This window comes from Melozone crissalis, unplaced genomic scaffold (genome assembly GCF_028551555.1).
Source record: "Melozone crissalis strain CALT ecotype California unplaced genomic scaffold, PUWL_Pcris_2 ptg000036l_1, whole genome shotgun sequence".
In the NCBI taxonomy this organism is placed as follows: Eukaryota; Metazoa; Chordata; class Aves; order Passeriformes; family Passerellidae; genus Melozone; species Melozone crissalis.
The window spans coordinates 1,130,222-1,156,145 of NW_026535814.1; the positions used below are offsets into that span (position 1 = coordinate 1,130,222).

General features: G+C 37.7%; 1 long non-coding RNA gene across 2 annotated transcripts in view; it reads right to left on the minus strand.

Moving 5' to 3' along the window:
- The window catches only part of LOC128941672 (uncharacterized), a 110,757-nt gene that overhangs the window by 48,270 nt on the left and 36,563 nt on the right, over nt 1-25,924 (minus strand). For both annotated transcript variants that reach the window (XR_008483569.1, XR_008483570.1), the window contains exon 2: nt 21,264-21,360. This is a non-coding gene — a long non-coding RNA (uncharacterized LOC128941672). The remainder of the gene's footprint in view (nt 1-21,263; nt 21,361-25,924) is intronic.

Sequence of the window (25,924 nt, forward strand, 5' to 3'; positions counted from 1 at the left end):
GCCTCTGGGGCGCATGCAGTGCTATAATTTCCAGAGACCAGGCTGGAAGCGGGGCGACCGCCGAGGGGTTTGTGTCGCCCAGGAGACATAGTGGCAGTTGGCACACCGCCGACCCGAGGGAGACCATGGGCAGACCGATGCCGAGCCGAATCGGGATGCGTGGAGCCACCGAAGCCGCGGCTGAGCTGGGCCATGGTGGGACCACGGCTGCCAAGGCGAATTGCGCTAGGGGCGGGCCGCAGCCGAGCTGAGCCAGGTGGGGTTGGGAGCAAAGTGCCACTGGAGGAGTGGGGGAAGGGCAGGGACAGGTCTGGGGATACAGAAGTCCCTAGATCATAAGTGTTTTTCTTACTTGTCAAAAGATAATTACAGTTTGGGGGGGTTTTTTAGGTTTTTTTTCCTCTCTCTTCCCTTTTCCTTCTCTTTAGTCCTATCCTTGTTTCCTCCCCCTCCCTTTCCCCTTTCCCTTGTAAGAGAGGCAGGCTCTGTCAGGGGAGGGCCTGTGATTGGTCGGTCAGGATGGGACTATGGGCAAGTAGGGAATCCCCAAGGGGAGAAGTGGAAATTTAAGAGATACCAATAGGTATCTCCAATACCTCCAGATAGCCCACTAGGAAGGAAACTAGCCCAGAGGAAATATGACCTCAGTACCAGAGATAAAGACAAACTCAAAATGAATCAGTATTGTACAACAGAATACACCAAAGGGGAAACCAGGAGCAGCCATGTATACTGGCCGAGATGTCGATCAGACAAAAGATAAATATCTCGGGTGGGCATTAAACATCTGTGTAAGAGCTAAGGAAGAAAGTGACTACCCTCCCTGCTGGGAGGGGGAGACCTCATCTTCGAAGGTGATCCTGTTTAAAGTATCAGAGAATGAGACCCTTTAAAGCACTTGCCCCCTCCACCTCCAGTAGCCCCAATTGCACCTCCCCTACCCTCTGTTGGGCCTAGCCAAAACACTAGAAACAGGGAGGCACAATGAGAGGAAAGCAGATCAGAGGATATGATTATATCCCAATAGGATATATAGGATATAGAGCAATAGGATTATATCCCCTGAGGGAAGTACTCCAGTGGGAGCTGCAGGGAAGAATTGGATTTGTAGTCGTACCTCTAAGTTCCTCTGATGTGAAAATGTTCAAGAAAGAATTAAAAGGATTACTAGAGGACCCCATCAGATTAGCAGAGCAGTTACACCAGTTTCTGGGGCCCAATATTTATACATGGGAAGAAATGCAATCAATAATGACCATGCTATTCACACCAGAAGAAAAACAGATGATCTGGGTGGCTGGGATATGGATATGGGAAAGGGACTTCGAGGGGACCTGAAAAGGTCCATAATGTGCCCCAATTGGGACCACAACAGCTCTGGGGGAAGGCAAGACATAGAGGACTATAGAGCATTAATTTTAAGATCTATCAAAGAGGCAGCTCCATGAAATCAAAATGCTTGTAAAGATTTTGATTAACAGCAAAAGAAAGAAGAAACCCTAACAGAGCAGCTGGAAAGATTGAGGAAGAATATGAGGCAACCTTCAGGACTGACTCTAATACAGCAGCTGGACGAATCTTACTAAAGATAAATGTTGTCACTCAAGATATATGGAGAAAGTTAGATATGTTAGATAGTTGGCAAGAAAGGAGATTAGAAAATCTTTTAAGAGAGTTACAGAAGGTATATGTAAAGAGGGACGAAGAGAACGTCAAAAGCCAAGGTGATAGTAACCACCATTAGAGAAGGAAGCCAGCGCGTAAAGAACAGCCCATGTAAGGGAGGGGGACCCTGAATGCGAGAAGATGGATGGAGTGGGGATGCAGCTTCTTGGGACTGGATGCAAAAAGGATAGTTTGGGAAACGGGGAAACCTAGGACCAGTTTGCTTTTACTGTAAAGAGAATGGGCATATCAGAAAGAATTGTCCCCCACAGGGAAAAGGACCTGAGGATCTATGAGACTGAGCAAAAAGGAGAAGTGGGAGATTAGGGGTGTCAGTCTCTACCTCCTAGGGACAGGATACCATCTTGATAACTTTAGAAATAGGTCTCCAGGAAGAATTTAAAAGAAGAAGAATTTGAATTCTTAGTAGACACAAAAGAACTTGTGTTTGTAGAATTCCAAAGCGGTGCAAAAAAAGGTAAAGATACCATGCAGGTAGTACGTGCAAGCGGGAAAGTGTTCAAAATCTCACTGATAAAGCAAGTAAAGTTTGAAGGAACAAATAAAATAGGAATTGGGATTCTATTAGTTTCAGAAGCAGGGTACAATTTGTTAGGATGGGATTTACAGGTGCAGTTGGATGTTGGAATACTCCCAGAGAAAGGGAAAATGGTAGTTAAGCTTCGCCAATTAAGGGAAGAATATGAGGAGAAAAGTCATAAAATGGTGTGGGCAAAATTGAAAAATTGAGGTAAATTGAATATGAAACCTGTAGTAATAAAAGTAGTTAATGAGGACCATCCAGTTTCCAAGGAGAAAAACTATTGTACATTGATGGATCTTAAAGAGTAGTCCAGGGGCACTGGGTATCAGAGTTTGCTATAGTGGATGAAGGGTTGGTAGCCATAGGAAAGGGAAAGTTATCTTCCAAATGGTCAGCTCAAGCATGTGAGTTATGTGCCCTAAAGTGACCTCTGGAAATATTAGCACAGAAAAAGGGAACAATATAAACAGACTCAAAATATGCTTTTGGAGTAGTGCTTACATTGGAAAAATTCAGGAAGAGAGGGGGCTATTAAATTCAAAGGGAAATTCACAAAAATTCACAAAAAAACTTATTTCAAAGTATTAGAAACCTTATAATTACCAGAGGAAACGCCAGTAGTATACATTAAAGGACATTAAAAAAGGCTTACTCAAGGGGAATGAAGGAACAATTTAGCAGATTTAGAAGCTAAAAATGCAGCTGAATCAAGGACATTCTCCACACCTGGCACAGAGATGCAGGGATTGAAGGGTAATTTACTACTAGAAGAGGTCACCTATGGATTATTAGTATTCCAAGGAGTAAGAGGTGACAAAAAATTTACATTATTAGCTGAGAACATTTAGGAATATAGTTAACTTTCATCATATAATAAGTCCCACAGAAGTCAACAAAGCTTTCTGTTAGCAATTCTGGGTACTTGGTGCTCTTTTTATTTTGAATCATTGAGGTTTATGTGAAATGCGTTCAGTCTAGAAATACGTTACCTGAAAAATATTTTTGTATTTATATTGACAAAATATACAGTTACAGTGTGAATTTTATGAATGCAAGAGACTAAAATACCTTTTACAAATATACTGACATTCATAATGAACTAATACCTTGCAAATTACTTGTGTTTCTCTCACATTTAGAATTTTTGTGTCCAGGCTTAGCCCTGCAGGCAATTATTTACTTCAGTAACTTTTCCACGTAAGGCTTCTCATGGCAGTCTGAAGGCCTATCCTCACCTAAAAGACAGCTGTTCAAGCCCTTCCCTAAGGTTGTTAAGTAATAATTTCCATTTGCAGAGCTTTCACATGATACTTATAACTAAAAATAAACTCCTTCATTACAATGCACAGACTACCAAAAGCAAGGGTGTCCTAAGCTCTCCTGATAGAGCTTTCTTTGGATCTCTTGTCCCCAAAAGAACAGCCACATACATCTGTGATTCTTCTCTGCATAGAAGAGTGCCTCCCAATTAGACTTCAAGATCCTAGAGATTTGCACCACTCAACCAAGTGCCTTACTGTGTCCAGCTGAAGTAAAGCCTGGCTATGAGCAAGCGAGCAAGGGGCTATTGTGAAGTGAATTCCAGGGACCCAGTGAGAGCAATCGTGTCTGTGAATGCAGATCAACCTAACACATCTGCACGAGTTGGGAAAACCAGAATATGACCTCACAAAAGGAGAGTCAGAATGTGGGAGGGTGGTTGAAAAATAGGGATCTGGGAGAAAATGCAATGGGAGGAAAAGGAGAGGGGAAAGGAAACAAATTGAAGAAAACCAGAAGGCAAGGAATGGAGGTAAAGACTGCAAAAAAAACCCCAGCAGTGGTGAGCTGAGAGTTAAAAACAGTCATAGGAAATAGCAAATTACATCTTGGAAAACTAATAGAAACTTTATAGGACTTAACAAAAAGCTGGATGATGCACACAGAACTATGGGGATGGACAAGTCTGTATCATGGCCCCATATTTAGCACTAATGTTTTTGTTAGAAAGTTGAACAAGATAATTGAAGTTTCTGCTGGAAAACAGAAGGTCTAAAGGTGAACCACACAGCTACATAGATTTCTAGACTGGTGCCAAAATTGAAAGGGTAGCAGGAAGTTGCTGTGGCCTCCAGTATTCCATGTCCTCCTCTGTAAATTTCCAAACCAACCCTCATAGGGTTGACCTTTATTCTTAGCTTTTAAAGACTAATTATTTTTGCCTGGCAAATAGAATACAAAGCGGGTGTTTCCAAAATATCCATCACTGCAGAAACACTGAATTTCTTTAGGGAACTGCAAAATATCTATCCTCAGCTTCTGTGCTACTTTGGACAGCAATTATTACAATCCTTGCTCTGCAAAACACATAGCTGATGCTTTTCCAATTTGCCACTTCATTGTGCTTGAGCAGAGCTCATTGGATGTGGATAGATACAACTGAGAGTTGTATTAGATTGTATATTAGGAAGAAATTCTTCTCCAGGAGGGTGGCAATGCACTAGAAGAAATTACCAAGAGAAACTGTGGATGTCCTGTGAGGGTACAGGACCTGGTTGGATAGGGCTTGAACCAGCCTGGTCTTGTGGAAGGCATCCCTGCATGTGGCACGGGAGTTGGAACAAGATGATCTTTAAGGTGCCTTTCAACCCAAGCCATTCTATGATCAAACTGTCCAATGCCTGTTTTCCCTCCTTTATCTAGTTCTTCACTTTGTGCAGTCAATTGGACTGGTTACTCTCTGGATAATATCAGTATTGTTCTCTTCAGGGTTGTGAGAGATTGGAATGTTTATGGTTAATGACTTAAAGTATTCTTTCATTTGTAGAGGCAGGAGGGTGCTTTGCTGAAGCCAGATTTGCACTCATCACTCAATTGAGGGAAAGGCAGAGACTTTTTTGTGTGCTGCAGCTTGAGCCAGGTAAGGGAGAACTCTGGTAAGAAGCAGATCATGCAGAGAAAGGATTGTGCTTTTTATCATGCCAATGGTTTTACAGCTGGTTCGGTTGTAAAACTCCCACCCCGCCTCGCCTCGCCTCACCTCCCTTCCCCTCCCCTCCCCTGTAGGACTGAGATTAATTCACCCCTTCTGATGGGGCATAACTGGCTCAACTATGCTGATGACAGAGGTAGCTGACCTCTCTTAGAAAGACTCATAAATCATCAAATACCCCCAAAGTGCCCTCCAGACTTTCCTCCTGAGGTCTGCCACCAGAGGACTGCACAAGTGTTACAACAGAAACACAGTGCTGAAATAGACAGTGTAATACTTCTTCCTCCTGCCCAGGGGAGGTACATTCCACCTCAACCTAAATGTACAATAACCAGTTCATCATTGTGTTTCATGGGTTTTTCCGTGTCCTGACAGATGAAGATTGTGATCATCTCTACAAATAGGCACCAAAATTCCAACAATCAAGGCAAGAGTGGTGATACCTTTGCACTCTTATCTTTTCTTTCACTTTCTTTCTTGTCCTTATACATTTTTGTCAGTGTTCTTTTTATGCTTTTATGTTGCTATATTACTATAGATAATGATAACAAAAATGGCTACTTGCTTTCCACTGTAACCAATTTGATCTAAAATACACTCACACATATATGTTTGTATATATATTTATTATACACACCAGTCATTCAGTGTCATCTCACTTGCTCTGCCCCCAAAGGACCTTTTAAAAAGAACCTGGGTTACCTTTACCTTCTGGGGCAGGTGATAACATGAGTTCACCCAGATCATCCTTACAGCCACTGTCTGGTCTCACCACTTCTTATGCTGTTATTTACATTAGGATTTTTTATGCAATGCCCAAATGTTGAAAAATTGAATACTTCCATGGTTTTATAAAACTATAAAGAGATTTTACTGTCTGTATTTATTTAAGTGGATGTAAATCTCCTTAATCAGAATGAATCTGTCCTCATAAGGCAGACCTTCCTCACAAAGAAGTCTCTGGCATGGCTGAGAACAAAATGTAAGTCCTATATATTTTTTTAATTATTTTCCTTATTCTAAGAAACCATTCTCAACACAGAGAAATACTGTTCAAAAAGCTACCAAAAACCAGGACAACAAAGTTCTATTCATTTTCTCTTCCACTTAGAAAAACAGTTAAACCTATGCATATCTTTTAACTGTGAGTAAGTTTATCCTGCTCATGAGTCTGTAGCAGATTAGCTTCAAGGTACTCAGTATCTTGCAAAGTTGCTCTGGTGGTTTTGCTAGCGTTATTAATATTCCTTGGATTTCTTTACAGCTGTCAGTAATAGGAAAAGATATTTCTAATTAACATGGGTATCCCTCAGGAACTTATCTAGGCTAAATTTTTCTGGCTAAGTATGGAGCACTAAACTGCCAGCAAATTGAAAACATCACAGGAGTGGTGATTGCTTTGGTTTTGTAAAATAAGCAAAACAAAAGTGTTGCTGAGACAGTTTATAGGATGCTGGTAATAAATTTTGTCCTCTTGACTGTTCAGGTTTCACCCATCTGCCTCCATTCACAGTCCTCCCATGCAAATGGCTACTGGTGCTATGCAAAATACCATCATAAATATGCACAGTTCTGGATATTTATGGTAGTTTTTCAGGGTTATCCCATATGACATTTGTGGGACAGGAACATACATCAATTTAAATGAGAGTGACAAATACCTTATTCATTTTATTTCTATAGTATTTTTAATATTTCCTTGAACTCTCCTGAGAACAGTGTGAGCTGGTAGGAATTTGAACAAAATATTTTAAAATTCAAATATTTTACTACTTTTAATTTATTACTATACTAATAGCATACTACTTTTTAAGGCTTCAGGTTTTTAATGCATATCTGGTGTGCATTATCTCAATGCAGATTATTTATGTGCAATGAGAAAAAGTGTTCCTGTAGGTATTTTATATGTGATTGTTCTATTCCCTGCAGATAATAATCAAGAGTAAAACAATCTCATGAATTGGGCTAATTTCTGAAAATGAATTTGATCTATCTAATTACTTCAATAATAATTACCCACCTGATAGAACAATTGAGCAAGTTTTTCCTCTCATTTTTATTTTAACCACAAAGAGATACATTTGCTGCTATGGCAAACTGCAATTACATTCCAGATCTGTTGTATGTCATAGATGTTTGGATACATTTTTAGTGGAGAAATTAACTGAGACATAGTCTAAAAAATTACTGCTTAGTTACTAATTAGAACCTTTTTTTTCTTGGTATTTTGAGTTCTATATCTATATCTATATCTATATCTAGCACACCAGCTAGATCTTCAAATTCATGGTTTCAGTTAAGATTAGTAAAGTGACTTGTAAATTAAGGTGCAAAGCATTCTGAGACCTCAAAGTATCAGTGGATATTTACCACACAATAGCATACAACAGAAAGCTTGAGAAAACTATGTTTTTACATAGTTTTCTATTTACTATTTACTATTCTATTTACTATTTAAATTGCCTGTTACATTGCAAATAACAGTGTTACTGGATATTGTTGCAGAATTAATTAATTTGCAAAACAAAATCTTTGTTATTTACACTGCTAAATGCCTCCAAATATTCACTAGTAAAACATGCAATATCAGTATTCTATGAATCTTTCAGTCTTATGAGGAATTATTCTATTCTCATATCACTAAACAGAAAAAATGTTGTAGACCACATAAAAGGGAGAACACAATTTTAATTGTGTATGTTTTTAGTAAAACTTATTTACTGTTCATCGATTTCAAGAATACATTTCATTGTGTCTCTTAAATACATAAATACACCACTGCATTTGTACTTTGAAAAATATATATACTTTTTGCTTTCTTCATTAATTGTGTGGTATTTCCATTAAAAACACCATACCATTAATGAATGATATTACCATTCATTAATGGCGTGGTATTTTTAATGGACACCAACACAATTCTGTCCTCCTTGTGGAACAAGAGTGATAGAGTTCACTGAAAGTCTTTCATTATTGTGCAAGATTAGATTTAATTGGGGAAATTAGCCAGAAGGTAATAAAACAATGTGGGAAGTTTTCACTTTGCATTACACAGGGATGTCAAATCAGGCATTTTACATTTATTTGTGGCCATGTGTAAACCTGACTGTGAAACACTGCAAATATAACTTACAGCTGTGCTACTCATATGAAAGGAGGGAATATTTTTCACCCAAGGACTCAGGCTTATAGAGGTGCTCACATATCTGCACAAGGGCATAGGTACATGAGCCTCCCAACTGCACAGACCAATATGGTCCCCCCAAACACTGCAGTTTCAAAATGGCTAAAATTTATAATATGCCAGAGGATCTTTGAAGATCAAATTAATGTCTTAAACATGTGCTTCAGAATATGTGGATATGCATAGATGTAAGTATAGGAATTTTCTCTGTTTGAATAGATATTGAGCTTTTATCAGTCACAGAATGAGTGACCAAGGTTTACCACCCTGTTCACAAAGGTTCTATGCCCAGAGACCTCTGTACAGTCACAAGAAAGACTCCTGCAAAAACATTTAGTGCCTTACAGACACGGGGCCAAAATTAATATCAAGGCATGTCTTCTGGATAATCTATTTCATCACAAAGTTATTGAATAAAACATAACAACACTAAGGCTGTGTCTCTGTGTGTTCTCTGGGCATATTTTTTTCTGTTAGCATAGACTAGCTCTTGTAGGAGCAGCGCAGAGACTGAGCTTGTGTTTGTCCTCTGTTCTCACTCTTCGGACCAAGCCAAGTTTCAGGAGCTGTTCAGAAAAAACTGAAGATTTGGAATCCACATTTAAGTGGATATGCCTGCTAATGCCCTGATCCTGAAAAGCCACTAAACAGGTAACACAAGGTATTGGCATCAGAGTTCCTGGGAGAGCCTTTTGGAGAGCAGCACTGGTAAAAACTGTAATGTGTTACTTTAAATTAGTAAGATGTCAAAGCATTGTACTATCTCTGAATACAGAGGAAGATCTGGTGTTACCAGATATCATTTACCAAGCCCAAGGATTCGCTGACAGGGGCTTCTCCCAGTCAGAGCTCTTATGAAGCTGCAGGCATTTCACTGGCCCGATCCCGAGGGGGCGTGGAGTTCAGACCGATGAGAAAATCCAGACCGTGTCTTTCAAAAGTCTTTATAAAGGGTAGGCTGGCGAAATAAAACCCTCAGTGCCACACGAACATCTAGGGGCAAGTATCTCTGTCTCTGTGCCCCTCACCCCTCCTCACGTGCAACCGAACTGAGCCGGTGGAAAATTGCCCCTCTCTGCATAAAGATAGAAATATGTAAAATCTGTGTTACATATCTCTTCAAGATTGTTTTAATTTCCCTCTAAAACCATAATTAAGAATTTTATTTATGGCAAGTAAACTTCTGGAATTAAACAGAGACTTTTTCAACTGGAGCATGGTAGATGTTGATAGATATTTCTTTTGAATTGCCAAGGACCAAAATACAGTTTGAAGGCAAGAATCTGCCTGTTTATCACATAAGATAAATTTGTAAGGAATATAACCAAGATATTTACTTACTACTGCTGCTAAACCAGCTTTATTTATCTTAGAAGATTTTTCCATCTATGAAGGGAAAACAAACTTTCCTTTGAGAGGTTTGTGAACTAAATAAAAAATGTCAAGTCTAAATCCCATGTGGAAATCCATTGTGTTTTATCCTGGATCGTCTTCAGGGTGCAAATGAGGATGGGAAGTTTTCCTAGCTCTGTCACACGGACAGCCAATTTACAAGCATGGGCACACACTTTTGTCCTGTATCTCCCCCTCACTGTCACTGTCCTGTATCTCCCCTCACTGTCACTAGTCTCAGCTGCCTACCTTTCATGGAAAACTACAAACCAAGGAAAACACACCAGTAATAATACCTTGTAAATTAACTTGACATTTGATGCAGAGAAAACAAATCTAATGCTAAAAGCCTACAAAATACATGGAAAACAAAAGACACTCAGGACATGCACTATATATAGTGTGGATTTAAGAGCTCTGAAAGGTGGTTATTCTCTTGCAAAAAACACATTCAGCCCTCCTTCTCGTTGTTAAGCCAACTCAGTCACTCTTCATTAAAGCCCCAACATCCACCAAATAAAGAAAAAGATACCCTATACTTTCAAAAAACAGTCCTCTATGGAGCCAAATAACAGCAATGAACTGATAGCTCTGGGCTCACTTTCATCTTATGTCTCTAAAATTGTAATTTTTTGAAATATGCTATTGTTAAAAGATAAATTGTAGTTAATGATACTAATCCACTCCTAATAGGCCATGCTAAGTAACTAAGATGTATGCCAGTATTTTATGATTGGCAAGCAGCCTATGAAACATGTGATGCACTGCTGTATCTTGGAAATTAGATTAAATATTTAGTTTTCCCCTGTACTTGAAGTTACAATGTTTTCCCTATGTCAAAGAATACATGAATTAAAAACAAGCAATACATGAATTAAAAACAAGCAGACACAAATGCTCAGTAATGTTATTATGCTTTATTGTGGCTACATGTTCCTACCTCTGTTCCTCTTCCTTCTTTGTGTCCTACCACACACACATACAAACACTCCCCTCTGCAAAGCTGGCAGTTATTGCATCTCACAACTGCCTCCCTTACAGTTTACAAGCAAAGGCTTGTACTGATAAAATTCATAATCTTAGCATCCCTGCTTCTTGTTATTCAGAGATTTATTTACAAGTTCCTGTGTTCTGCTTTTTTCCTGTTACTACAGTTTATATCACTGGTAGGCCTATAGCTTTGCAGGAATTTTGAATGAAAATCAATATATATATTTGGTAAATATTCTGTATTTCCATAATTTAGCTGTTTGGGGGTTTTTTTAAGACAAAATTTTAAGAGGTTTATGGACTTACAGATATATGAAAAGTATGTTGATTGGCTTTTTTAGTACTTCAACTACTTAAGTAAGTTGAAGTCTGTTTGTGTAAAATAGCTTGAATAAAATGAGTGTGTATATATGTGTGTGTGTGTATGTAAATGCATTTGAAATTAAAATGTTCATAAATCCTTGTCAGTTGTGCTGATTAAGTCACACACTGATATGGGCAGTGATAAGGTTTTTTGCAAAAGAGTTAAAGTGTTAGTGAAAGAGTTACTCATTTTAATTTTTCTTTTGGTAGAAAGTAAAGAAAGGATTTAGCTAGTTCAAAGGAAGCAATTCCTACTCATCTAATTTTCACTTCTTTAAGAAAGCCTTTCATTAGTTTACTATTGCCAAATGAATATTTCCTTTTTGTGAAGAGCAGGATTTCATGTGTGACTTATTTTCTAAATATTTACAGACTTGGGCTTTAATCTGTAAATTCTTGCAAGTTGCAATTCTTATATGAGTAAATCAATAAATTACTCATCTGAGTAGTTTCTTGTAAGTAAATTTACTGAATCTAGCTCTAAAATTTAAAAATAATTGTAATATTAATTCCATGTACTAATTCTGTGCATTTTTCTTCTCCCACCTTTTTTTTTTGAGATCCACTTGTGAAGAAATAATTTATATTACTTTTTCAGAAGCTGATATAAAGTATGTTTACTGAGCTACAACAATGAAAGAATACCACAACATGTGCTTATGTAGCATCTACTTTTTCCCCCATTTTTGTTTGAAGTAACAAGATTTTCCTCATAAGTTCTCCGTAAGTAAAAGAGTATTGCTCTTAATGTGGGCGTGCTGCATTTTTAAGTGAGATCAATCTTTCAAAAAGATAGTAATTTGCAGTCAAATGCAGAACAGTTCACATTAACAGTATTCTGAGGCTTAAAGATAATTCATTCTGGAGCTTGAGGTTCTATTTTCTTCTGTCAATAACCATAGTGCTTTTACAAGACATTGCCTCAGCAGTAAAGCAATTTAGAATGGAGGATATTTTTAGACTACCTTAATTGGAAGAGGGGAAAGGAGGCAGTGAAGTAAGATATATGAATTTGTAATTCATATTTGTACTCTGAGCTCATAGTGGTACTTGGAGCTTCCATGATGGCTGAAACTGGGAGCTGACATCAAAGCAGTGCAGCATGGCTGCAAAACAGCACTCTCACCAAAGCACAGAGCAGGGGTTCTCTCTCTCCCCTCTATTACTGCTGCTAGCTATTACCATGCTGATTCTATTTTAAAAACACAAAAGCAAGTAAACAAATAGCTGTGGGTCAGAGAGACATATCTGGACAGTCTGTTTAAGAACACTATCAATCCTTCTGGTCCAGAAAGGGATCTTTTCATTTCTGGTCTTTCAGTCTACCCATTCAAAAATGTGACAGAAAAATAAACTGAAATGAGCTGGCACTAAACACCTCAATTCTCTACTACTTTGTTGTTTTACTTATGGCCATGGTTTAAATTGTCCCCTCCTCCACCATACTTTTGTTTATTTCATCTCATTTGCATAACCTTATTATGCATTTAGCCTTTGTTCTGATATAGAATGCAGCATGGTGACAAAGCAAACCTATATACAGAGAAAACATTTTCTATTCTTTAAAGTTTTCCCTCTATCCAGTATTAACATTTGATTTTTCAATATAATTCAACATTAAATCAGATCTAAGGTCTTGCTGATAAAATAATTACAGATTTTTTATTGCTTGAGAAAATAAGAAGTCAATGTCTAAACTGCCTCCAAAAGTCTTTCACTTTGAATTTTTCTGCTGACAACATTTTAGGCAAACACATTAGTGGCATGTAGCAATTAAGAATGTTTACTTTATTATTAAAATAAAATACTATTATTAAAATTTTATTTTATTTCTTGTTTATTTACGACAAGTGAGATATTTGCTATACGCCTAACTATATATGTAGCTTGATAAAGGAATATCGTAAACTGCTTAATTTGACTGATATGGCTCAACATGGACAGCCAGGTTTCAATTCCAAAGATTTCTGTTAGCCTTGCATCTGAAAATAAGGAGACTGTATCCTCTTACTAAGTTATTACTTTCTGGTTGTTCTTATACTTGCAGCAGTTTGTTCAGTTTTGTTATGGGAATTTCAGTCTGATTCATCCAGATTTCCACTGATTTCATGGATCTGTCAGTGAGAGGGAAGGTTGCTGTCCAGAAGTAGGTGATAAAGTCCTTAAAGTCGTCCCCTTGAAAGGGAAAAAATGTCCCTCTGGCTGCTGCCAGTGGGCCCACTTTGCAGGAAGCATGAATTCTTAAAAAAAAAAAAAAAAGTCTTTTCCTTCAGTAGAATTCTAGGGTGTAAAAAGGAAGGAATAATCTAGATGAAGCTTGAACTTCATCTTGTGATTCTCTAATATTAAGTACCTTCCCTGCTGAAAGATTCCTACATGGGAGATTAACCATTTTGGTAATTTCTAAAATTTGGTGGAAATAGTGGAATTATTCAAATACAATATAATTAATTATTTTTCTAAACAAGATTTTAGTAGTGCTCAACTTTTACAATATCACCATCATCACCTTCCCATAGAAATGAGAATGCAAAAAGTTATTTTCTTTCTCAAAGGAGGGTGTTCTCACACCATTCTTAAGGAACATGATGCTGTCCTCATTAACTTCTTAAAGAGCATTTCCAGTGGAAAACTTGGTTACATCTGATCAACATGATGCATCATAAATAAAATAGCTCCACAATATAAGAGAGAAAATATTACCTCTAAGAATTTGTCCATGCCTTTCTGGTAGCTGCCAAAATTAATTCATGCAGCTTTGTTTGTATCTCACTATTTTGCTTAAAAACAAGCTTTACACATTTTTAATTGTTACAATTATTTTGTTCCAATTGTTTCTTGTGCTGTGTAGTCCAGTTATCTTTCATATATGGAAACAGCAGTTGTTTACGGTTTTCATAGCACTTTTTTTGTGGGGTACTTTCTATAAAAGCTGACAGATACATCTGGGAATATGCATAGGGGGCTCAGAATTGTCCAGGCATCACTCAAACTACCAAGCTGTCAGTGAGTTCTGCACACACACCCCTACCAATGTTCTGTGTGCTGTCTTTCGCAAACCAAACCTTATCAGGCAATAGTTTCACAATAACTAAAAGTTATATTTTAAGGAATCTAAACGACTTTGTCATGTCATGCATACTATTATGCTAGCTTCTGTCTTGCTATGTGTGTGGTTGGCACAGAAATCACTACACTGAACAGGCAGTCTATGCAACATCTTCCTCTGTAGAAGACAGGAGTTCCTTCCTGTTGGCTGCCCACCGTGAGCCCTCACCAAGAGGGTGAGTGACCCGAGTCAGTCACCCTGGTGTCTCCCTGAGAAGACATAGGATGAAGGATATCCTGTAAACCACTGGTTTTACAGAACTTTAATGTGAGTTACCTAAGAATCCCTTCAAGATCTCACTCTAGATGCTTTTCCTATGTAGGAGAAATAAGATCAAAGTCAAGTGTTATGGATAGATCTTGCAGGAGTAGCTTTCATTGAAAGAGATTCAAAGGTCAACTCACACTCAAGTGTGAAATATTTAACTTACACAGTCTTTTGCAATGGTGCTGTAACACACAAATACACTGTTCAGGATGACAAATCTGCAAGTATAGGAAGTCTAAACTCCTGGGTGCAATGTCAACAGGGTGCTTTTCATCCATTAGATACTTATGAAGCTGACAGAAATCAGCTGTGGAAGATTTCTGAAGAAAGCATGGTTATGAGTCATCACATCCCAGCTGACAATTTTGAAAATAAACTAGAGATGAGGAAAACAGACCTAAAAGTAACCTATTCATACCTTGCCTTTCCATACACATCTCCAGGACAAGCCCACAAGACAGGGAGAGCAATTGTCTTCGTAGGTATGAAGTTCTGAAGAGTTTCCTTGAAGACTGTCAGGTGCAGAAATATATGAGATTCCCATGGTAGAAAGAGGGTAAGATTGGAGGGAAGGTGTTTTGAAATTCATTGGTTTTTTTCCCACTGTTGTACTCTGACTGGATTGGTAAATGAAACAAATTTCCCCAACTAACTGTAGGTGGCTATTGTGAAGCATCATCCCAAATATCTTTGCAAATTGTCTTCCATTATCTTTGATGTACTTATATCAAAGACACATTTGATATATTTTGTTATTTAATAAATAACGAATACTTTTTATCTAAAATAATTATTTCTAAATCAATATCCCTATTTGGTTATATAAGTAACATAAGATTTTCTCTTGCTGGGCTAATAATATTTTGAAATGAGACTTTTAATGCTCATGGCTGTGAATGATAATTTCCACATCATGAGTGTTTAGTAATTATTTAAAATTTTCTGTGAGTGATTGTTTTCTCCAATAAACTACTTTCTAAGACTATTCATACACAGAAGAGCAGAGTCAACTACAGCAAATCACTCAAAGATATGAACAGACGTTTCTTGACATTGATGCAAGGTGTTCACCAGCCTCTAATGCAGAAGGGAAGCAATAGCTATAGGCATTCAAAGTTATCTCTGAAGCTTTCAACAGATTTCAAACAGGAAAATAAACCTATTTAGGGTTGGTTTTGGCTTATTCATCAGGTAGAATGTGTACTTGGACTGACTCATTTGCTCTGAGTTGCTGTTAGTTTTGGGTGGCTCACCACTGCAGTTGCTTTCATCCTACCTTATGTTGCTGGAGATGGTGAGTGGAAGTATTGTTTCCGTTTCAGCTGTCAAAATCTGATTTTTCTTTATATATGTACAAATATTCATCCAGAACCACATATTTTCACGTGTTTATGTTGTAATCAAATACAGGCATTTTCTCTCTTATGGAAATTTAAAAAAATTTCCTAATCTACTTTTTACCAAGAAGAAAAATACTATTTTTATACAAGTACATGCTAAGATTTTTCTAGAAGTCAGAGAAGACATTTTAAGTCAAAAAATGTGTCTGATTCCCTGCTCTTCCCCTGTGCAGCCTAATATTGGCCTGTATTTAAACTGGGCCTTTGACACTTTTATACTGATTTTTCAGAAGTCCAGATTGATGGTGGCTGAGCTGTAAACAAAAAACTGTGGTGCAATGATACTCAGTGGATTTGGAATTAATCCAAATTAAACATCTATCAATGATTTTCTTACAGCTTTAGCTTTGTACCATATCTTGAACAGACTATATAATCAATGAAAAAACTGTATTTAATTAAAATATTTTACTCCAGAGAATGAGCTAAAACTGAAAAGACCATCACTGAAAATAGAACCAACCTTGCCATCTTCAGACAGAGCTCTCCAAGGGTATTCTTGTTGCCCTGTGCCTTTAAATATGCCATGTTCTGTCCCCTACTTTTATTTAAATAAATACATATGTGCATATGTTTGCATACTTTTATAGCACTCCCACCATTGCAAAGGGATTTATATATAGCATCTAAAGGTAAAACCCCTAAAACACCATGAGCTTTAGAATGTTGATTTATGGAAGGAAAATACACTTGGATGTGATTTAAGAAACAAAAGGACTCTTTCATTTTCTTTCTGTCTTTTTATGACGGTACTCTATTTCCTAATCCTCTGCTTTATGCCCAATACAGGTTGCTGTATCTCTAGGGTGGGTCTGGGAGAGTAGGAAGCCTTGGCATTCTGGCATGTCCTTTTTTTCCGAAGCCTCATTCCCATGGCATCCAGGGTGCCGTGCAATCTGGGGTTTTCTGCTTGGCTAGCTTGGCTTTTTTGTTAGTCCAGGCAAGGAGCTTTCTTATCCTTCCATGTCCTTGGAGAGGCAGCAGCAGCAATCCTTTGGCATCTTTTTCAAAGTGAACTGGACTGTTTGGTTTTGGTGTAAGATTAAAGAGGATTACTGGCAGGAGAGGGGTTCAGTTGAACTGGCAGGAAAGGCAAGAGGCTGCTCTTTTTTGGCTCCACACCTCAGAAAAAGCCCAGCCACTGAGAGAAAGCACACTAAGCCCATCTGCTTCCTCTGCTGTGAAGAGGGGAACGACACCAGAGTCACCAGGTTCACATCTGTTTGCCTGAACTGCTATTGGAATCTCTTTTTTTTTTTTTGTTTGGTTTTTTTTCCTGAATGCCCATGCCATTTTCTACCCACTATGTGTCCAGCTGCTGTTTTTTTCTTTCCCTGGCGTTTTTGGGTTTTGTTCCAGGGTCAGGGTGGGGGGGGGGAGTTAAGGTCTGACATTTCAATATCTAGCATTTCTTTACCTTTTTCCTGTACCATGTGGGCAAACTGTCAATAAACAGCTGTTTATTTGGGGTTTTTTTCACTTTCATTCACTGGTATTTGTTTCCTGTTGACAGAAAGGGATTGTTTGAATCCTTTTAGAGGGAACACTTATTCCAGGGAATTTTCTCCTAAACTTGTCTCTAAACTGGGACATGTCTCCATTGTGCAAAGAAGAATTCTTTTCTGTTATATAAAGCCTTGTTTCTCAGTATGATTTTCCCTTCACAGCAGCCAACAAATACCCACTTTGCAAATAAAATTGTCATAGGATTACGATTCTTGTAGAACTGTAGGGCTACCAAGCCCACCCCAGCTCCAGATGCAGAGCCCAGCAGCCCACCTACCCTAAATTCCACTCATGCATATCTTGGAGGCAAAATATATGTGATACGTCTCCAAGCACTGCCCACGTACAGGAAAGTGTCTGACCACGGTTATTGGTTACTCTGTTGGCTCAAATAAATGCAGCTTATGCTACAGCTTTGAAGGTCCTACCATCAACCTCTGCTGACTAAATAAATAAGAAAAACACTATGTGACAATATCATAATGGTTTCAAGGGAAGCTTTCATTCTTACTCTGCTAAACTTTCAAAAACTCAAATGCACAATTCTCTTCTAGTGTAACTTTAAGACTGAACTCACAAACTGACAGTTTTCCAAGACTCTAATGCAAGAGGAGGTTGTCTTTTTATTTTTGCCATATATGCTCCACTGCCTTACACACTTTTTCTGTAAAATGGTGACAAAACAACTAAGATGTAGACCCTGGAAGAAGAGGAAGACTATCACTTTTTGTGCTGATCAGTTAATTAAAACTGAAGAGCATCTATGATACAAAGAGTAGGTAAAGAGATGTTTGGGTTTGCTGCTGACATTTATTTTGCCACTAGCTCTCATCCCAGTTACTGAAATATTGCTCTTTCTGAGTAGGGTTGCTCATTTTATGACACAATTTAATAAAACAAAAAAACCAAAAGGCCTCCCCTCTCCCTCCTCAAAAAAAAAAAAAAAAAGCCAAAATGAAAACCCGCCAAAAAACCTCAAAGCATAAAATCATCAAGTGATGGGTCGTAGTGGGGGTTGTGGCAGGAGAGTGGAAGATGCTGTTGACGGAGCTTTGCTCAGGACCCTTACTTTTCAGGAAAAAAAAGAAAAGAAAAAAAAGAAGTCACCTTATTTGGAGCATGTTCAACTCTCCAAACATATCAAATTGACCACCAGGCTCTGGCCTATCAGACATAAAGGTAGAGGAGATGCCAGAACACAGGAGTTACATAAATAAAGCTGGCCTGGATGCTGCCAGCCTAAATTCTACCTAAATCCTTCTACCTGCCCTTATAATTGGCTGCCTCTATTTCTTATCTCTACAGAGAAAGTCAGAACTATTCCCCTTCATCAGGAATGGACAGTTTCTAGATGAGGACACTCAGTCTTGCTCAGCTTGCAAAGTTGATTTGCCTCATTGCCTTATTCATGATTGCCACATTCATGAATCTCACAAATTCCAGATTCATCAGGCGATACAGGCAAAAAGTAGAGCAGCTAATTCTGCTGCTGTACAAGTTTTATGATTTCTAAAAAGTAAAAAAACCCTGTTTCTATTATACAAAAATGATCTATTTTTTCAGAATATGAAGTATGTACAGACACCACATCAACTACACCCACCTTACTGATCCAAGTCAGCTGAGCTGAACATAAAATTTGTCCCATCCAAATCCTTTTCCAGGGGGAAGGCACCTTGATGCTATTGGCTAGCTTGGTGAGTCTTTGCAGTATCCTTAAAAACTGGGATGTACCTACACTGGAATTTACACTGACATCTCAAAGCTTTCCTGAAGAAATGGTTGCATAGAATAGCAAGGTAATTTGTTGTCCTGCGTTCAGCTTAAATCAGGTTCTTAAATTAATTATTAAGAATACCTTCAGTTAAGGTATTTGCTGCTTTCCAGGAGTCTTAATTGTTATGGAATACTGTTTTTCACCCTCTTCTAGATAAGCTACCTTTTCTGTTGTCTTTAGTCCCTTTTTACTGGGGAAGACCAGCGCCTGAGGTACGTATATCTAAAGTAAGACTGAGGTGAGCAACAACAGCAAACTCAGTCTGAGATCTTATGGATGGCTTCACAGATAGGAGGTAGCACTAAAATCCTGAAGAGATTAAGCATTTTGTTGAACTTCATATTAATAAAATATTTCTTAAATTAGATATTACTTGTATTATAGAATAATGTATGTTTTAATGAAGACCTTCAACAGCATAAGCGTTCCATTCTTCTAGAATTAGGGACCACTAGAAATTACAGAGGCATTTGCATGTATACCAATCTGAATACATACACAATTTTGTGCATACTTTCTCTTAAAGAGAACTGTATATATATAAATATATGTATTGTTACATATTTAACTTGAGAACAGATATGCAATTGAGAGAGTTATTAGGAAGTGCAGCAACTTTTGTCTTTAAGAAATGTTTAGATACCTATAAATCTTCCAGTACATAAGATATTATCTGTGAATTAACTTCTGTAAACATGAGTTTTGACAACTGAGAGAAATTACTGACATTGACAGACTTGTGAAAAACATTTTTGTTCATACTTTTCTTAATATCAGTTTCATCCTTTGTCCTTCGTATTTTTGGAGTGAGGATTTTGATATTAAGAACCTAGATTTTCAACCCTCTGTTTACAGACTTCCCACTGAAATCAGGTCACACCTTTGGAGTAAATGGAATTTCTGAACATGAAGCATATTGTTTGCAATGGGTTTAGCATTTTAATTTGTTTTCTGATAGTAACTTGAACACCCTGATTTTTTGGGGGGTGCAGGTTTTTCAGGTTGCATAATGCCAGTAATGTTGGCAAGTTACTCCTCCTCCCAGCAAAGGTGTCAGAAGCACAATGTACATATAGCATAATTAAATAATTGAACATAATTAAACAATAATTAAACATAATTAAACATAATTAAAAGGGTACCAATTTTGTCTTGCTGAAATTATTAGGAGAGGCAGTATTTTATTTTACACTACAGAGATCTTAACAAACAGTGTTTATCATTTGCTCTTTTCAACACAAACTATTCTTTAAATCCTCACAAGAGAGAAACAATTAATGAAACATATTTCATAATAATTGATATCTTTCTAAGGCCAGACTACTATCCATAATGAAAATGCCATACATAACTTATGTAAGCTTGATGAAACAGAGTGAGACAGATATACCTCCTGGTATAGACCAGGGCATATTTTCTGCTGCTTTCTAGCTAATACCATTTAAAGAAAACATTTCAAAAAAATCATTCCATAGCAAAAAAATTCATTTTCATGCATATCACTTGGCAAATTGTACTTGTCTTATTTATGTGTGTAATCCTAATGTGACTGATTTTTGACATCATTTCATGTCAGGTCCACCCTGACAGAAAAGAATTGTAACCAAAACCTGTTCTGGTGAAGAGTTAAAGAAAGAAGAATTTGTGAATTTTCTAGCAGAAGGCTTAGTAGTAATACGCTACATAATTTTACTGCCCACGCTATCATTTTAAATTGTCTGGTTTTCTCATAGTGAAATTTCTGAGGTTTTAAAGGCTCTACAAACTAACCAAAAGCGACACCATTCCTGTGCTTGACATTATGCTGAGTATTGTTAGGTAAATAACTAGTTAGTTAACCTCCAAGAAGGTACTTCATTATGGCAGAAGTCTGGGCTATCATTATTAGTAAAACCTGGATCTAGATATTACCTAGAAAAGCTTTTGGCTTCACCAACCAAATATCCCTCAGAAGAGACTGATGTCCTCAGGTTTACCCATTCTGACTGTTTCCTTTGGCCCCAGGCATGGGGAATGTTTTCAGCAGTTGACATTGTCAATGCACAGACAGTTGGACATACATCACCTCAGATTTCTTGCCTTTCAACAGTATTACCTCAGTTTGGTAGAGATCTCATGCTGGTCGAATTCCAGGAATAATTTCAAAGACATCTCAGCCATTCTCCTCAGGAAGATGGGTCAGTAGCCACACTCTGAAACACAGAATTTTTAAGAACATTAGAAAAATGTTTGCTATGCTGCTTAGTCATTTTTTAAAATTTAAATCAAACTTTAAATGACAAAAGCTCCCTTCTTTGATTCTATGTGCAATACACTGATGCAGATAAAAGCTCCCTTCTTTGATTCTATGTGCAATACACTGATGCAGATGTGGTGCTCCTCTACCAAGACATGAATCACGAATTTTAGGGGTAGAATGATGCACAAATACTTACACTAAGATGTTTCTGGTATTTTGCTTTGACATTCTTATCTTAATAAATTCATTTGTATTAGAGTAAAAGGGCAAATGAAATAGAAACATGCAGTCCCTAAGAAAATGAAAAGCACTTGAAAAATCCTAGTTTTAATCTGAGTTCTGATAATATCTTGTACTTTACCTATAAATAAACTCTACCTCTGTGTACAACTCTATTGATGTGAAAAGGGAATAAAACCATAATTTACAGTTTGCCAAGGTGACTGTGAGGATTTTTACTCAAAGCAGCTATTCTGTTTTAAGGCATTACATGATAGGTATTACTATTAGTGGAGGTTCATGCAGTAAATCTCTTTTAGAAAAATATTTGCTAGACAAAAATATCAGCCTAGAGAATGACCAATACAGAAGATAATTTTGCAGGAGTGAGCAGTATCTGTTTAACTTAGGGGGGTATTTTTTGTACTTAGCTTGCTACCATTTTACCACCTGAAGTTCCAAACTATTTGAATCTAACCAAAAAGACCAGACTAAACTCTTTTTCAAGGGCAAAAATACAAGCAACCCGGACAGAACCTGTCCCATTTTGCCTCAAATACAACTTGAGCTTGGCTTTCCTGTGTTGTTTCCATAGCCCAAAAATAGGTGATAAGTTGCAGACTGTTACAGGCCAATATCTTGTCTCATTGCCTCCTCACCAGAAAGCATCACATACAGGTTGATGGCTGACTCTCACTTTCTGGCAGCCAGGAGAGAGCAGGTTGTGCCAACAGTATTTAGATACTTAGGGAGGACGGAGCTAAAGATCTACACAAGTCTTACCTGTCTTTAGCACTAGGCCAAATATATCAGCAATCTTGCAAGCAGCCCTTGAGGAACTGGGGAAAAGACATGGACGCTTTGATTAAGGAGTGTGGGAACACAACTTCCAGTAGCAAGTCCATCGGATGGCACCAAAACTCCAGATTTAGCCGTGTGCATCCCATGCACATAAAGCAGCATTGCTTCAAGACATACCCCAAAGCAGATCAGATAAATAAAAGAAGAAAGGAGACTACTGGAATATTAGCTGCATGCTGTGGCCAAGTGTTGAATATTGGAAAGCATACCACAGAGATGTAAGCATACAAGGAAATTTAGGGTTATGAAGTATTATTTTTAGAGTGCACATTAACCTAAATGATATGAGAGAGCACATATTTTCCATCATTTTTTAGGTAAAATTATAAGAACATTAATATTACATATGAATATTGCCTTAACATAATAATTGTGTGCTTTGCATGTCTGGGTAAAAAATACACTTCGGATAGAAGGAGTGCTGAATAATTTTATGCCTGTGGTTAGCACAAGTTGTTATTCTGAAGCTGTAACAAAGTTCAGACAGTCAAAAGAGAAATGGAAAGACATAATTTATAATTTAAATGCAGTGCCATTCATTACCTCAAGATATTCAATGAAACTGTGAAAAACATCTTTTTTCAAATTTCAAAGATACGTAAACATATTATAGGCAAGGACATTCACTGCTTATATCCTCCAGATACTGTCATTCTCTGAAGTGAATACATTTTGCTTTTTAAAATACGTAATGACATGAAATACAACAGCACATTTTGCAGAAAACATTTCTCAGAAGTGCTTTTGCTAATCATGTTAGAAACATACTAGTTGCTGGGTTTTGTTTCTTTTCTTTAAAAAGTTAATCATATCCAAAGGCTGCATTATGTAGTTAGGTGCTGCTAATCATTCACCTTATCAATTTGACTATGTCAAATGAAAGGTTCTTATCATTTGGCAGTCTTTCAGGTGGTGTCAGGCTGCAGTTCCAGATGTGTTTGCAGAACAACCTTAAGAATAATGTACTTTACATCCCTGATGTAGCTGTTTCATGAGGTCACCTCCCTCATTTGTGTTCATTGGTATGACTAATGCATGTAGAGGTAGGCATGTGCATTCAGCCCTGAGCCAGCAAATATTAGCACAGTGGCAGGGAAGTGAATCTATGCAGAAGCCCCCTGCATTCAGTATGGGGATACAGAAACCTGCCACGGTTGGAAGCAAGGTGTTTACAGGACAGGGACTTTTGAAAGAAATTAAAACACAAAGCAGTTTAACTCTGCTTTCATAACAACCCATTAAACATACACACAAAAACCTGTTTACTTCATTTCCTAGTAATGCAATTTCAAATAGTATCAAAAGACTTTATGTTGGGAAAAAGAAGGACCATTCAACAATATTATGTCTAACTCACTTTTTAAAAAAAGAAATACAGGATAATCACTAACATGGTATTCTCTTTGTTGTGTTTATCCTCAGATAATTTCTACAACTGTGTCATTCTACATAAAGCACTTTCCTTCTGTGAGGACTGCAGTCCTCACAAACACGCTCCAGTAGCCTACTCCTGAAAATAAGTTACTATCTCATTGGAATAACTGTTTCTTCAGCAAGAGTTGCAATAGGGTTACACTTGAGTAAGGGCTGTCTATAGTGAAGCAATTTTCTATGTGCATGAAGAACCTTCCAAGAAGAATTTAACAAGCAAGACCTCAGTGTTGCAGTATTGCATTTAATATTATGCATATGAGCCATCTAAATACCCTGTAGGGGACCCTTGAGTGCATAAACATTTGAAAAATAGAAAGTGACATTTTTTTGATGCACAAGAAGAACAGAATTTTATTTTTGTCAATGTTATTGCTGATGTAGGTTTCTTCCTTTTTTTCCTTTTTCACTCCAAGTCTTTAGTTCAGTGGATTAAGCCATACAGCCAAGACAACAGGGGTAATTTTTGTTCATTCTCATTCTCATGCCAAAAATAAAAAGGTAGGGTGAAAGAGGTGGTGGGGGCAGAGGGAGAGAAAGAGAGAGAAGAAAATTGGGTCCATTCAGTAGATCAACAGATACGTTTGGTTAAGTGTAAAATCTACCCTTTTATAAGTTTAAATACGTAAGTATAATGTTTATATGTAGACATGTTCATATGTATATATAAATATATATATATATATACACACACACACATATATATATATATACACACATTAATTCGGTATATGCTAGGTTCCAAAACACTACAATTTCTCTCTCATGAAGGAGAAACACAAAGACTTATTTCGTTTACTAACAGCATTTAAGGAATTGATAATTTTTATACCATGCATATGTGATTCTCCTGCTATATGAACTGAGTGAGGAAAGTTAAGTTTCTAGAGATTTTTCCATGTAGTATGAGAACCAATTTATTGAAAAGTTAAGCTCGTGTAACAATTTCAAACTTCTGAAAACCCAGTGGTCAAGTCAGTATTTTCCCACACATAGTCAGGCTTTATAAACTAAGTGTTTCTAGAACTCCTTGACTAAATATGAGAACAATTTTTAGAACTTGATAAGGGTCACACAAAAAAGGCTTTCTTTCATTAACAATTTTAGCTGCAAGCGCCACCTTACAGAACCTGGTGAGACAGAAATTATAAACAAGCTTGAGCAGCAACTATTCAAAATGCTAGATTGTAATTTTTAAGACTGATTTTTTAAAAAAATCAATAAATGTAATATTTTCCAGTCCAAAGGAAACAACTTTCCCATTTCAGTGGAGGCATCAAATGTGCCCTCGCCAGGCTGCTTAGCAATGGTCATTCCATTACCAGAAGGTTGAAGAGAGAGTTACATGACTCATGTCCTCACCTCCTGGGCAAAGGCCCCGTAAGCAACCTCCAGTGTGTCAGCACCCTGCTGCTGCTGCAGACTCTGAGCCTCCTTCAGAGCTTATTCTTGCTCTGACAGCAGCCTCAGGCCCTTGCTGAGCAGCCCTTCTCCTGCTCACATCCTAACTGCCTCACAACAGCCCCAGCTCCCAGCAAGCCCTATTACCCAGGAGATCTGGCTATCACCACACATCTTCTCTCACTCCAAGTCAGAATAGCTCTCCTTGCACTCCATGGCTCGATGTATCCATGATTTGTTCTCCTTTTGTGCAGAAGCACCACTCAGCCCTTTCACAAGCTTATTAATTATACCCCTCCTCCCTTACCCCCCCCGCCCAGGATGTGATTTCAGGCACTCTCCTGAGCTCACCATTTCCAGATGATGCTGACATCACTAACACTAACAGGTGTTAGTGATGCAGCAATTAGTCCATCACCACTATCATAGCGTGCTGTGGACAGTTTCTGTGTGAGGAAATGGCTTCCTGGCCTAAAAGCACTAGACTTATACAAGCAAAAGAATGCCTTCCAGCAATTCAATTGAGTTATTGATGCTCACTCCTTTTAAATATTTTTGTTCTTCCTCCCAAATTCTGCGTCAAAACATCCCTCTTTTTCGTTCCA